This window comes from Vicugna pacos, unplaced genomic scaffold, assembly GCF_048564905.1.
Source record: "Vicugna pacos unplaced genomic scaffold, VicPac4 scaffold_129, whole genome shotgun sequence".
In the NCBI taxonomy this organism is placed as follows: domain Eukaryota; kingdom Metazoa; phylum Chordata; class Mammalia; order Artiodactyla; family Camelidae; genus Vicugna; species Vicugna pacos.
In genome coordinates, this window is record NW_027328809.1 from 405,852 (window position 1) to 420,411 (window position 14,560).

The 14,560-nt window shown below is 45.5% G+C and overlaps 1 protein-coding gene across 1 annotated transcript in view; it reads left to right on the top strand.

Moving 5' to 3' along the window:
• The first annotated feature begins 324 nt into the window (after nt 1-324).
• LOC140695062 (trafficking protein particle complex subunit 9-like) overlaps nt 325-14,560 on the top strand; it is a 33,452-nt gene continuing 19,216 nt past the window's right edge. The window contains exon 1 of the mRNA XM_072957998.1: nt 325-472. The gene's annotated coding sequence lies outside the window, so the exon portion shown is untranslated. The remainder of the gene's footprint in view (nt 473-14,560) is intronic.

The following is a 14,560-nucleotide window of genomic DNA, read 5'->3' on the forward strand; positions in this document are numbered from 1 at the left end:
TCTTTTGCATCTATCAGCTACTCACCTCGGTTAGCCATATCAGCCCTTGTGGCTCCCAGTGGACACTCTGTATCCACTACAGGCACCGCTATGTGCCCGAGAATCGGTGGAGCGTCTTCCAGAAACACCCCAAGGTCGTGGGCCTTGTCACCATTACCGAATGTCTCTCTGCCAAGGCCTTGGAGAAGCTCCACATGCAGAGGAGCTGTATGGCACATCGCTTAATGACTCTCAGCTTTTTGTCTTTGTGCAGCATGGGGAGGTAGCCGAGCAGACGTGCACCGACGTTGCCTTCAATCTAAGAGTACTGCAGGGTGGTGGAGAAGAGGATCGAGGACTTCACTGAGTCACTCTTCATCTTGCTCAAGTCCAAGTGGCTGGATGGTGGCCCCAAGAATTCTGGGGACAAGATCCTCCTCCCCTACATCCCGTTTGAGAAGGAGGACTTCATGGGACTGGACACAGACAGCAGGTAAGTTTACCTGGAAGCCAGTCCACCTTGGCTGTGTGCTGGATTGCTTCCCTACATCCAGAAAGGGATCAGCAAGGAAGAAGTCAATCTTGTAGCCAAGGGGGGAGGGAGGTGCAGCCCGCCGGTTTCCAGACATTTCAAAGTGAATCCGCCTTTATTTCAGAGAGATCCTTTTAGGGTTAGTGTGGACACTTACTCCCGCTTTACAGCCAGGAACATGGTGGGACCCCTGGAGTTGCTGTCCAATAAAGTAGCCAAAGCCACTGATGCTAGGAGCACTGGGGAGGAGGCTGGACTCAGCTGAGATGTGCTGTAGGTCAAATGCACATCAGACGCTGAGGCTTGTCTAGTAAAAGTACATAAACTATCTCTTTACTTCCTATATTGATTACATGTCAAAATAATAGTATTTTACATACAGTAGATTAAGTAAGATCTGTTCTTAAAATCACATTCTAGTATTTGTTTTTTGTTTGTTGGTTTGTTTCTTTGTTTCAAATTTTAAACGTGGCAACTGGGAAACTTTCTTTACATGGCTCTCATTTCATTTCTGTTGCGCAGCCTGTCCTGGTACATGCTCATCCCTTTGCTTATAGATGAGATGCTGAGCCCCGAGAGGCAGAACGAGGCGCTGGTTGAGCTGCGGCTGGAGCCGCTGTCACCTGCCTCCCAGGCCCAGCACCTTTTCAGCTCAGGCCGTCTCTTCCTGCCCGACAGCCACCATGCCAAGTTAGGACATCAGAAACACCGCCAGGGACTTCCTAATGAACTCCTTATGCAGGGAAAGGCGTATCACGGTGTATGGGACAGAGCAGGGAAATGTTCATTCCCACTTTGTCCCTGTGATTAAGTCAATGGCCCCACTTTGCCTCGGAAGTACAGATGAGCTCTTCTGGGCTGCCTACCCCCCACCTTCTGCTCTGTTTCCCCATATATCTATCGTGTTGTCCCTCGGGCTGAAGAGGGTGAGATGCCTTTGCCGAGACGTGGTCCCCCTTTGCTGGGGTGAGTGAGGGAAGCTGTGTCCCCCCGGCCTACGGCCTCGGTCCTTGAGTCTGGAGAGGGCTCATGGTGGTCCCACAGGTGGCGGTCAGAAGACCTGGCATGTGCTACCGGGCCCGCTTTGGAGGTGGTGCTCTGTGATTCTTGAACTTACCTAAGATCAGATCCTACTTTCTGGTTGTTGGTAAGTTGGAGGAGAAGATGCTAGAGAATTGATAAAAAGAATGTCTAGACCAGCCCTGTGAGTGAGAAGCACAGGGGACACTAGTCCCACCTGCGAGAGCCCACCTAGCAGGCTCTGGATGAATTTTCTGTTCCTCCCCGGAAATACCTCTATGGCTTAAGGAAGAGGAGAGGCATGTCGTGGCCGTGATCTGTACTTGTCCTCACAGGGCCCTGTGATCTATATGCTCGCACTCCCCATCTGCTTCTTGGAGATGAGTTGACATGTTTAGGAGCCTGGGCACTGCTGAGGGCATAGCTCCCAGCACCGTGCTACACAGAGTCTGGCTCTGTTCACCTCACCTGTCAACTCCTGCTGAGGCCCCAGACATTAGTCAAGGTAGGTGCATCAGCGAAACCTAAGCAGGGACCACCTTCTCCCCCTGGGCAGAGTGGTGAGTGAGCAGTGGAAGCCTGGAGCCCTGCCCCAGCCCCCACGCCAGTGCCACTTCTTTTGTCATAGGAGGCACTGGTGATATTTTTGCTCAACAAATGCTTGTCTCTGATTCTGCAGACCCACCAGAGAATGCCAGCTTGTTTTTGCCTTTGAAGTCTGCCCTTGGGACTTGGCGGAGTAGCCGGATGTGTACTTAGCCCACAGTGGTTCAGCGCATTAAACCTGCCTCCTTGTGGGTCTGTCTATTGTGGTACCATAAGGGCTCAGCCAGCATCTGAACGTCATTGAGATAACGCGGCCAGTGAGCTAAGGTCAAGCACATTCTCCTCCAGTCACTTTTACTCCATTGTTTCTTTTACTATTCCACAGTCATTAATTTTTTAAACAATGCTTTGGTGCAGGAGCAGAGCCTCATTCTCTCCTGCTACTCTTGGTGGAAGTGAGTAAAACGGTCCAGACTGAAATGCGACAACAATTTGTAGCTCAAAAGCTGCCTAGACGCTTGTAGGTCGAATTTTGGTTAGGGGAGCTGAACACGTTGTGGTCCCCCGGCAGCGCCGCTCCCCTCAGGCCCCTGCTTTCCCTTGAGCAGGAGGTGAGGTTGGGCCTCACCATCCCCGTGTCCCTGGCCTCACACACTCACATAAATTCTTGTACATGCAGTCAAAATCATTTTTGTTCTTGTGTGATTCTAATTTTCTCTTGTTCCTCTTTTCCTTTTCTTTACTCCTTTTTCACTTGTACTGCCCAGTGAGCATGTTGTTGCTTCTGAAAATGTGGGCTGTGCACACCCTGCATTGGAAATAGCCAGATTGCCCTCCGTACAGTCTCCATCACTTTAAAAAGCAACAACTTAACAGCTGTTTTGATCCATCTATTATCTTAGTCATTTTTTATTTTCTAATTTTTTGGAATATTTGCTTTGTTAGCTCACCACCCACTGGTGTTTGATACCTGTTGAAATCCTTGCTTTTGAGGAACATGTTTGGTCCTCCTTTTATTTGGTGACAAATGCGCCCTTATTAAATTTGTTTGATTGTTTTGAAGAAGTAAGATGCGAATTGATTTTGTCGGGTGCTCAGGGATTCTTTTCATGGAGTATTTAAACTTGTAAGGTCAAACTCTGCAGCATTTTGCTCGATTCCTGCTTTTACACAAACGTGCTCGGCACGCGGTTCCTGGCTGTCGCTGTGTGACGTGCATGACGGCGCTTCCTGGCCGTCATGATGAAGTGGCCGCCACGGAGGTGACAGCTGCAGGGGACGCTGTTGGAGGAAGCGGTCACCGTTTGGTTCTTAATTTTTTTTTTTTGCATTCAACTTCCCCGTGCCATTTACTTTACTTTGCCTTCATAAAGGGGCAGAATTGGGTCTAAAATCCATGACACTATTTGTTCCCTTTACGAGGCTGGTTTTTCTGGGTATCAGGACAACATGACCTTCTCCTAAGTAGCTGGCTCACCTGGATCTGTTGGACACAGGGACAGCTAAAAGGGCCGTAGCTTCCTCTCTACTCCAGCCAGTGGGCATTCAGAGCTGGGTCTGTGGTTTGCCTCAGCAGCCGTGCAGACCTCCCTGCCCCGGCCTTTACTTTTAACCCATGTTGGCAGTAAAGAGTTGAATCCGTTTCTGTTGCAGCTGACATCCACCACTGACAGCCGTGTCGTTAGTTTGTGGTAGTCAGTCTCCAACACCCCAGACAACCGTGAAGGAAGATGATTTGGCCGACCTAGGACCCTGGATTCTCACCCTCACCATGGTTCATCTCACCCGGTGGAAGGGTTTGGCCACCACCATCATGCTGACCATGAGGCCTTGTTTCTCCTTTCATGCTCTGGTCCAAATGTGGACACTTCATTTTTCACTGAATTTGTCTCTCTTGAGACAGGCCAGAATATCTGAATGAGTCCATCACATTCTGGGTGGGGAACAGAACAGAAGTAAGTGTCGCAAGTAGATGGAGTCTAGGCTGTCCGGGTTGGCAAATGCAGGCTGGGATCTGTGATGGCTGGGCTGTACACTGGACACAGGCCTTTCCCGTGGCTCCTGAGAGCCCATGAGTTGAAGTGATAACAGCCTTGCGTGGATTCCCCCATCCTCATCTGCTCATTGGCAAGTGTGTCTGCTAATTAGGAGCTCCCCCAGACCTCGGGCCCTTCAAAGCTCAGACCATGGGAGAACCTTGAGTCCCTTCTCCTGGACATCCTGTGTGAGAATCCACTGCCTTCTGAGGTGAACAGCAGCAGGAGATGCCTCCCCCTCCAGGGAGCACCCTACGGAATACTGTTAGTGCACCATGCTGTGAGCTTGTGTGTTTCCGACCATTGTCCCTACAGAACTACAGTTGAGATGGGCTTATTGATGGAAATAACAGGACTGATTCCAGGGCAGGGCCTGGGGGAGGGAACAGTGGAAATTGAATGTGACCTCAGACACCTCGGTGGGTGCTGGGGCTGTTACTAAAATGGGGAGTCTGGGAGATACCTGCCAGGAATGGAATTCTAGAGTAAATGGTGGACATGAGGCATTTTTAAGATGCCATTTGTCATCCAAATTAGGACTTCAAAGAGGCACTCGGGTCGATGAGCCTGGGGCTCAGGTGAAGGAGCCGGACTAGAGATACACGTTGGGAGTCGTCATTCTTAGCTGGTGTTCACAGCCTTCCATGTGAATTAGAACATCTCGAGAGCTGCAGACTGAGGCTGAGGGGGGGCAGGGCTGTGTCTTGGTTGGAGGAAAGCCCAGACCATACAGCTTTGCTGTGTCAGTCAGTGGCGTTTGCCATTTTCAAAGCAATGCCAGTTATCCTTAAGGGGCCAGGGTCTGGGCAGGGCCAGCCAGGAAGAAATATGAAGGGAGGGTCGTGGCCACGTGTGCGTCTTGGGAAGGTGCAGAGTCTGCAGGGTACGGGAGGGTAGACTCCTCAGATGCTAGAGTTGCAGTGAGGAATGGGGAGAAGTTAGTCACAATCACCTGTGAGGGAGGGAGGGAGGTCTAGGGAGCCCCACCTTACCGGACTCGCTTTCCCATGAACAGAAGGCAGTCAGACAGAGGATCTGAGGTGAGAAGGGATGGGCACTGGGAGGGGAGCCAACCTGGAGAATGGTGCTTGCAAAATTCTGGAATAGTCTCCCTGAAAAATAGAGTTAAAAATACCCAGACTCTTAAGAACATTGTTAGTGACTTGGGAGGAGGCAGTTGTTTTTCTGGCCTCCTAAGGGTAAGGCATGTATCCAGGGATACACAGAAGATACGGGCAGTCTGTTCCGGGGGCTTGATCGTTACCGGGGGAACAGTGCAAGTTTAAAGGGGGAAAAGGGCAGCGGAGGGAAACTAGCCAGGCCCCGTGTCAGGTACCAGTCGGCCGCCCTACTTGCGTGTTGCATTCACATCCATGCCTCCCAGGTGGGCGCTGACAGCCCCCTTTTGGGGATTGGGAAGCCTTCTCAGAGGGGTTAAAGAATTGGTCCATTTAGTGACTAGTAAATGCTGTAGCAGGATTCAAGCAGGGCCTTGTCAGAATTCAAGGGCATGTTCTCTCTACTGTTTCCAGTACTTCCCTGTTATACCTGGAATGGTGAAGTGGGTCAGTTTTGGAGCCTTTCAGAAAAAGTATGATTTAAGCGCCTCTGGACTGGTTCACAAAGCTCAGCATTCTTTGATGGTTCTGAAGCACGCAGTGATTTTCGCCCCAGAGAGGTAACGTCTAACTCCTTTGATGATGACGTGGTTTCAAATGGTGTACAGGTGCAAAACCAGACTTTGCAGCTTCTGAAGGGAAACTCTCCAGTTCTCCCTTGGTCGGCTTTCTTCCTCGGGATGTATCTGTGCTGCAGCATAGGCCTGAGCTTTCCATATGGAGTGAGAGTTTAATATCCGATGTTAGCATAAAACGGTCAGATGAAGAAAATCGACGTTGACAATTTATTTTTGGGTTTCATTAGTCAAAATATACTATCAGTTAATGGCCCATATAGCAAATGAAATTGAGTACAGGACATTGCATTTCTTACTTTCTATTTAGAGTTCTCTTACAGAATAATGTTGCCTGCTTTGGAACATCAGCTCCACCACTCACGGCACCTATCAGTGTGTTGGTGTGATTGCATTTACAGAGTGAATGTAATCTGGGCTTCCTCAGCCCCAAACACTTCAGTGCAGAATCACGGGCTGTAGACGTCTGTTAGTCACGCAAATACTTCTAAAATTATATGATTCCAGAAAAGAAAGAAGAGAGAGAGAGAGATTGCCTTTATCAAATTTCCTTTCAGTTCTAAATGAAAACTGTTGTTGAGCAGCTCTGGTTTCCTTTGGATAAGAATATATACATTTCTTTGCATGTAACCTGGGTTTTGGGCTAGAACACCAAGTTCTTGCTGTCCACAAGCCACAAAAATAGTAGCCAAATTGCACATGTGTGAAATAGTTTATAACTTTTTCTGAGAAAGTATCCTTGAATTTGGGACTTGGACTGTGATTTCTGCTTTTTGCTTCCCCCACCTGTCTTGTAATCTCTCACTCCTTCCCACGTGGTTCCCAAGTGTTCGTGGTCTCAAAGGAGCGGGCAAACACCCAGTTGGTCACCATGTACTGCTGCTATAGATAGAGCCCAGACAAGACCTAAAGGACATTATCAGAGAGGACTTCCTGGAAGAAATGGGCTGTACATACATTTGTGAGGACAGAGTAAGAGTCAGCCAGGAGAAGGAGTCAAGAATGTGTCTCAGATCGCAGGGGCAGCCCGGGCAGAGGCCTGGAGGCTTTTGGCGTGGGGACCCGGGGAGAGTGCCCTGTGCAGTCCAGGGTGGAGGGAGCCCCTGCTGGGGAGGACACTGGAGAGAGTCCGGGGTGTAGGGCTTTGGAAGAAGTTGAGTTTTACTAGAACTGACACAGTAGGCAGTGAAGGGTGTCAACAGAAGTGACCCTCAGGAAAGGTACTTCTGGTTTTGCTTCTGATATACTACAGACAAAAGGGTCGGGACGGGCGAGAGCAGGTATGTCTGTCCCTTTGAGATCCAACCCGTCATTCATTTATTCATAACACGTGCACTTCAGTGAGTCTAGGGGAGAGAGAGTGTAGCCACATAAATAAGCAAAATGTATTTGCTTCTTGAGAGCTTAGCGTTGTCAGTTAGCCTAGAATGTTCTAGGAAGAGAGGAACAAATTGTGGAGGTTGGAGGGAGGGAAGGCTTCCTTGGGAAACAGTCAAAATGAACCTGGAGGCAAGTGGGAAGTAGGAGCAGGTCAGGGGGCTCCTGAGGTCACTGGGGACCTATGTACTGAGAAGAGGCTGGGCGAGCAGGGTCTGGGGTGGGGCTAGAACTCTACCAGGGAGCCTCTGAACTGTTTGAAGTGGGGTTGATGTAATCAAATTTGTGCTTTGGGAAGGCTGTCGTGGCTTTGTGTGTGTGTGTAGCGGGGAAGAGGTGGAGGGTGCCACCAACTGGGGGATCATTTGAAGGCCATTCACAGGCTGGGATATGGGCTTCGGGGCTACTTGGGGACGGCAGGGGCAGTGTGGATGCCGGCTTTTCTTATGGGGGACTTGTTAGCGGGGCTGCCCTAGAGGCACCTTGTGGCTGGAAGAAAACTGATGGAGGCTGCCAGGTGGACATTCCTCTTCTCTCTTTCCATGCCTAGTGTGATTATCTTAGCTCAGCCAACATTTGGAACAAAAGAGCTAATCTCCAGGGTTGCCCAGGCCTTTGTAGAGCTCCTTCGAGTGAGATCTGATAGGATTTAGGTTTGTGTTCAGATCTGGATGTTCACTTAGCTAGAAACGTCCTGTCATTTCGATTTCCATAGGGGTTTTTATTCCTGATAAAGATTGCTTTCTTGGTGAGAGGAAAATTATTACAGCTGTTGTCTTTTTCAAAAAAAATCATATGTTTTAAAAGCTTTAATATTCAAAAGAATAGGAATATATAAAATATTTAAGGAAGTCTTTGGTGTGGTTTCTTTGCTTTCTGAGCTAATGTGGACTTAGAGCCTTTGTATTACTTAATAGCACATCCTTGTCAGTATTTAAAGAGCTGTTAGTGAGCACCCCAGGCCCCACCTCTCAAAGAATCGTTAAAATTTGCTCTGAAATAGTGAGGTCATAAACGTCTTGTTTTCAGAAATCAAAAGGTTTTAAATACGCACCATAGCTCCATTTATAAAATAATAATAAGTTCAAAATTAAGAAAATGGAGGATAATTGATTTTTTTTAAAGCCTAAACATAAACTTTCTTGTGCTAATTTTGCAACTGGAAATTTTGAAAAGAAAAATCCTACTGCAATATCATCTACGTGGTATATATATATGAGTTTCACATTTGAAAAGTAACTGCGCAGTGGTTTTCAAAGTCAGGAGCATTCCAGCTCAAATACTGGCAGTGGTGGCTGCTGGTTTTCAATGGAAGAGCCTAAATTTGCCTTCTTAGCTTTTTTTTTTTTTTGTACTGAGAAGGTTGAGTAGTGCTTTGCCAGCATGATTTTCGGGCAATTTGAGGGCAGCTGTCGTGTTCCAGCAGTGAAATATTTCCATGCATTTTATTTTCTGGACATCACCAGGGCACATGTGGGGTCTGTGCCTGCAGGCTGGAATGCTGCAGGACTCCCTAATCCATCACCATTATGTCCTGGTGCTGCTCCGGTCAGTGAATGATTTTCTGTGACTTGGAGGTAATGTGGTCTGATGGTGATGATCAGACGTGCAGTTAAATGCTATTAATTGAAATAAGAGTAACCTAGAAACATTGCTCTAACAATACAGGATGAGGGAGGAGGATTGGCTGAGCTGCTTGCAGTGGGATGTCTTCTCAGGTGACTCCCTCACCGTGATTCCTGCCAATATCCGCCCCAGCCCTGCACGGTAGTCCTGCCGAAGCAAGCAAGCACTTTGCTCAGAAACGCACTGAATTTCCTTGCGCCTCTGTTTGTTGGCTTTTTTTTGAAAACACATTTTGCCCTTTGCTTAAATGCCATCCATGCTAGTCACCCCTTACACTCATTCTTCTGGACCTCGTCCATACATAGCTGCTGAATGGATGAACAGAATGTAGTATCTCCATGTAGTGGAACATTATTCACACGTAAGAGTGAATAAAAAAGAAAAAAAAAAGAGGAAAATGAAAAATGCCACCTGTTTTGGGAAGTCCACCCTGACTGTTCAACCCACACTTTTCCCTTTGAAACACAATCACTTATGCTCCACTCTACTCTTTTTGATAGTACTTACCACCTTCTAATAATCTTTAACGTTTCCAAAAAAAATAAAAAATAAAGAGATGCTGATGCCACTTCAAAATATACAAGCCTTGCTAACAGCATGTTAATTGAAAGGAAGCAGACACAAACGGCCAGATATTGTTGATTTCAGTGATCTGAAAAGCCCAGAAAAGGCACATGCAGAGGCAGAGAGCAGGTGATGGTTGGAAGGGGCTGGGTGGAGGGGGATTACGGAGTGAATGCTAGTGATAGGGGGATTCTTTTGGGCTGATGAAGTGTTCTGGAAATAGAAGGTGTTGAGGGCTGCACAACTGTGATTGTGCAGAAGACTGCTGAGCGCTGTGTCTGGGAGTGCCTGTTGTTGGGGCATCTTTATTTTGTTCACATCCTGCAATGTGAAGGGCCATCTTCTGCTGTGGTCATTCTACTCCTGTGAGTGGTGAGGGTCAGGACTTTGTAGAGTCCTGTTTCTTTTCTCCCTCTGGCTGAGTGTAGGCAAAAAAATTTAAGCCTGAGAAAGTGCTCCATCTACAGAAATGTCTTTCAGTTTTGCCTGGTGTAAAAATCTTGAGAGCTTTTAACCGTTGAGGCTAGTCTGTGGGGGTAAATAGCCTATGAAGCCTGGGTGAGCCCGGGAAGAGCCGCGCTTCCCTCCCAGACACGGGTGGGGATTTCACCCCCTTTCAGGCAGTGAAGGGCCCAGACCCGTGGGCAGACTTGACAATCGTGAATATTTACGTGTATCCGCTGCTTCATCTTGGATATTAATTTCAAGCTGAGTCAGTTTGTGACGGCAGCCTCATCCTACATCAGGAATTTATAGTATCTGCTCTTTGAGGTGAAGACCTGACAGACTTGATTATTTAACAGTCTGCTTTGAATTGATATCTCAGATTCCTTTGTCAAAAGCAAAACAGCAGAAATACAGACGTCCTTTAATTCCAATGTGGCCTGGAACGGGTTTAGTGTCTGTGCCTCAGTGGCCTTATCTGCGGGTGGGGAAGATGATAACAGTGCTTCCCTCAGAGGAGCTGGTGAGGGGAGAGTGAGAAGCACAAATGGAGGACTTACACGAGATGCTCATAAATGACCGAATTTAGTGCTCTCCGCCTGGTGAGGCCTTAGGGGTAGAGATGTCAGAACAGAGCAGTCCTAGCCGGAGCTCGATACGTGATGGTAGCTGTTATGATCAGTATCACCACTGTGGGTTATCAGGTAGTTTTAAGACTTGGTAATATGATTTCATGAATAATGTTAAAAGACTAGACATCTCAGATCCAGTTTACATAGTCCTCAAGATTTCTTCTGAGAATTGGATGGTTTCTTCCCTATCTTAAATCTGAGATGAGTCTCTAAAAATTTCCGTATTCCTCCATCCTTTTGCTTTAATTCTCTATTTCTTAAAAAACAAAGTTTTTAGATGGAGTTACTGGGGACTGAATTGAGGGCCTCATGCATGCTAAGCACATACTCTCCCAAATGAGGTATAATCTCTTCCCTGATTTTTTTTTTAAATTTACATCTTAATTTTCAGAGGTTAGAGGCCTCTAATTATTTTTCTGGAGACTTGTCCATGAACCTGTAAATCTACAATTAATGGACAAAATTTGGTTTATTAAAAAAAAATCTATAGAATATTCTACAGTCCACCCAAAAGGAAATACTCATGGACTTAAAATGTTTCTCCTTTAAGGTGATTTCTCCTGTTTGGTCGAGCTTAATTTGTTAACAGCCATCCTCATCATCATAATGACCAAACTCGCTGTGAGTGGACGCCTAACTGAGGCTAAAATGCTTTGCTCATATTTTACTTCATAGCAAGTGTTTGATTGTAGGTATCAGTGTCTCCTTTTTTGTAGCTGAGGGATTGAGAGATGGGTCAGCTTGCCCCAAATGACACGCAGCTGGCGGTGGCTAGCTCGATGCTGGAATCCAGGCTGCACAGGATGAATTCTCAATTGCTCCTCTAATCAGCTTCCCGTTGAGTGTTTTCCCGAACTCCTGTGAGCCCATAAATGACCGATTTTAGCTATCTCAGCCTGATGAGGTCTTCAAAGGAGAGACACCAGTGAGAATGAGAGGCAGAGTGGCATAAATTAAAATTGTACATTTTCACAAATGTTTTATTCTCAGGTAATGACTGTAAAGGAAATAGTTTTTTAATTTAGTGCTTTGTGAGAACTAAAAACAAAACATTTAAAATAACTATTGTGCAAGAGAGAAGTGGTCTTTGAAAGTCCAACTGTTGCTAATGATGTTACTTGTTTTTTCTAGTGGTGCTTATTTACTGAAAAATTTCCAAACACTGAATTTGTTTTATGTAGTCTTAGTATGAAAGAAAACTTTGTCAGTGAGTATTGTAAGTAAAATCCTTACTCTTTTCTTTCCTGATGATGAATATCTTAGTTGTTTACATGGCTTAAGTATATTTCGTCATTTGTGAAATTTGAGTAATATGGTTTACCTTGTCTGACTGTGAGAGCTGGACGCCTTGTATACAAAGCACCGTAGAGGTGCTTAATAAAAATGTGCTTTCACAGTGACTGATAGTTTAGAAGTATCAACTCTGAATACTAAAAAGGGTAGCTTATTTCTGATGCATATTCAATATGTGTATATATGATATACATTAATATGGCTTAAAGTAACTAGGATTGTTTTTTTTAAGTGCAGTATGAAGCTTTAATGAAATCTGTGTCATTCTAGTGAGACAGGGACTACTTAAATTGCCTTAAGCAGACGACCTTGAAGATTATTTACACAGAATGTAAGCTCAGAATTCATGTTGCCGTGTAACCATCCATCAGACATTTAATTTCTCGGGATTCTGACCAGAACCATTAAGTTTAGAAAAATCCACATTGATTATTATCAGGGAATAAGCTTCTCTCTTTTGTGACTAAAGAAAATTTTGATTTTTTTCTGCACTCTTTTCAGGTTTTAAAATTTCAAAATTTTGATTTGACATGTCACTTTTTTAATAGAGGTAATAAAGCTCATGCTGTTTTAATATGTAAATAAATGTTTTTGTATTTCAATACCCTTCTATGATTTCCTGGCTCTTTGAGAAGTATTTTGCAAGATACTTAGATTACCTACTGTTGGAAAAATACAGACGTGACTTTTATGAATATAGGCCTAGTACAGTTCTGTTGGTTTTTACTACAGTGCAAGACATGAGACCTAGGAGAGCTTTGCTGCTGATTGCCAGGAGGACAGATCTCAGGTCTCAGTCTCCCCTCGTGTAAAATGAAGTGGCTGGACTGGATTCTTTCCTCTTCTAAGATGAGCTTCCATGAGCCTATGTCTTTTGTTTATATTTAGGAGTATTAGCAATATCAGATTAAATACTGAATACCCCTCCATCCCCCCGAAGCAAAGTGCAGTATATGCTACATAAGCTTCTAGTTATCTGATTCTCGTTTCTCATCTTACAGTCAATTTTTGTGTTGCATGTTTCCCGGCAACCTGGAAGGTCTTTTTAGCCATAGGTGGCGCTGTTGCAACTTTTTACAGTCTTAATTTTTCTGTTTGTAAAATAAGGCTTAAACAATGTGATTTTATTTTGATTCCTTTGCTTAATGCTTCAGAATAGCACAACGTCCATTATGTCTTTCTACCTGGAAAATTTTTTCTGCTTATATCATAGTTTTATTCTTTTATCTCGCTGTGAACATTTCAGACTTGCTGTGCAAACAATGGCAAAATCGGGCTTTTCTTCTAGTGTTAGAAACCAGTGAGCCGGGATATTATAAAACAGCTAGAAGCTGCCTCTGGAGCACCATAAAGCTGAAAGGTGTGTTGAGTTCCCTGAGTATTGACCCCGCCGCTGTGTGTTAATTGGTGGGAGTTGATTTGGTACATATATGATGGGGTGTAGTTTCTTGACTTGGGTTTGCCTGCACGTGCTGACACTGAACCATGTGATCCTGAGTCAGCTCGTTCTGAGTTTTCCCCTCGTCTGTGAGAAGGGGACACTCATATCTGCTTTGTAGAATTGTGAGAATTAGTAATTATGTAACATGTTTACCACAGTGGGTATGTCAAGAGAGCTCATAAACTTTAGCTGCTGTTTTGTGTGCAGCCATCATTTTATAGTCTTTGGTAATTACAAAGAAACAAGAAAATAAGAAAAGCTGATTTTATGATGAAAGATATTTGAGGACGTTCCATAATTCCTACACCCATAATTTAGCATCAGCAGAGTCAGAACTGTTACACAGTCACCCTGGACCAACGTTAAGCCACAGAAATTTTTGTTACTTCATATATGTTGGGGCCTAAGGGGAACCAATACTTATACACATGTTGTCTCCAGCAGCCAACTGAGAGATGACACAAAAGAGTAGGCAGGCGATAAATGTCTTCTTTGTTACTGATGAAGCCACGTTCTCCATGAACTTCAGGGCTGTGGATAAATGAGTGTCATGATACTGTGTCCCAGAAGTAGAGACTCACCCTGTCCCAGGTATCTCTGGGCCACAGCAAGCCTTCCCTTGAGAGAATGAGCCCCATCATGCACAGGGCTGTTCTGCAATGGAGCTGAGCATCCAGGGTGCTTCCCTAGGGTAGTCAACACTGGAGGGAAAGGAAGGGTTTCACATGCCCTGCTTGTCTCCCCGGAATCACAACTCAATCTGTTAATGTGAGGAGGGCTAGCTGTGGGCCAGGGGTCAGGGCTGTGAAGGGAGTAGCACTCTGCATGGCCCAGAGGAGTGGGGAGGAGGTATCCCTTCCATCAGTTTAAACAGGTGGTGGGATGGAACAGAAGGGTTCATCCCATGAGTTTATAAAAGGAGAAATAAGAATTTCCTTTGGGTATTAGTCTAGCCAGGAAACACAGAAGATGATTAGGAAGGAGACTTGTAAACCACTGTAATATTAATTTGACATTTGTTGAGCACCCAAAATGTGCTACATTCTTTTCTGAGCGTTTTACAGAAATGAATCCTTCAATCTTCTCAACAAGCGAGTAAGGAAGGTTTGATTGTTATCCCAGTTTCACAGTGTGGAAATTGAGGCACACAGAGGGTAAGTTGACCAAGGTCACAGAACTAGTAAGTGGCAGAGCAAGTATTTTAACCCTGGCTGTATGGTATTGTGGCTCCCAGAATGGGCTTTGGGTGTTTAGATGTATCTGCATCCCTCGATTTCTGTACGTCTGTGCATCAATTAGCCCAGAAAGGACAGGGAAAGGAGAGTTACACAGGTGCTCACAGTCGTGTCTCGGCAACTGTCCACGAAGAGTGCACCG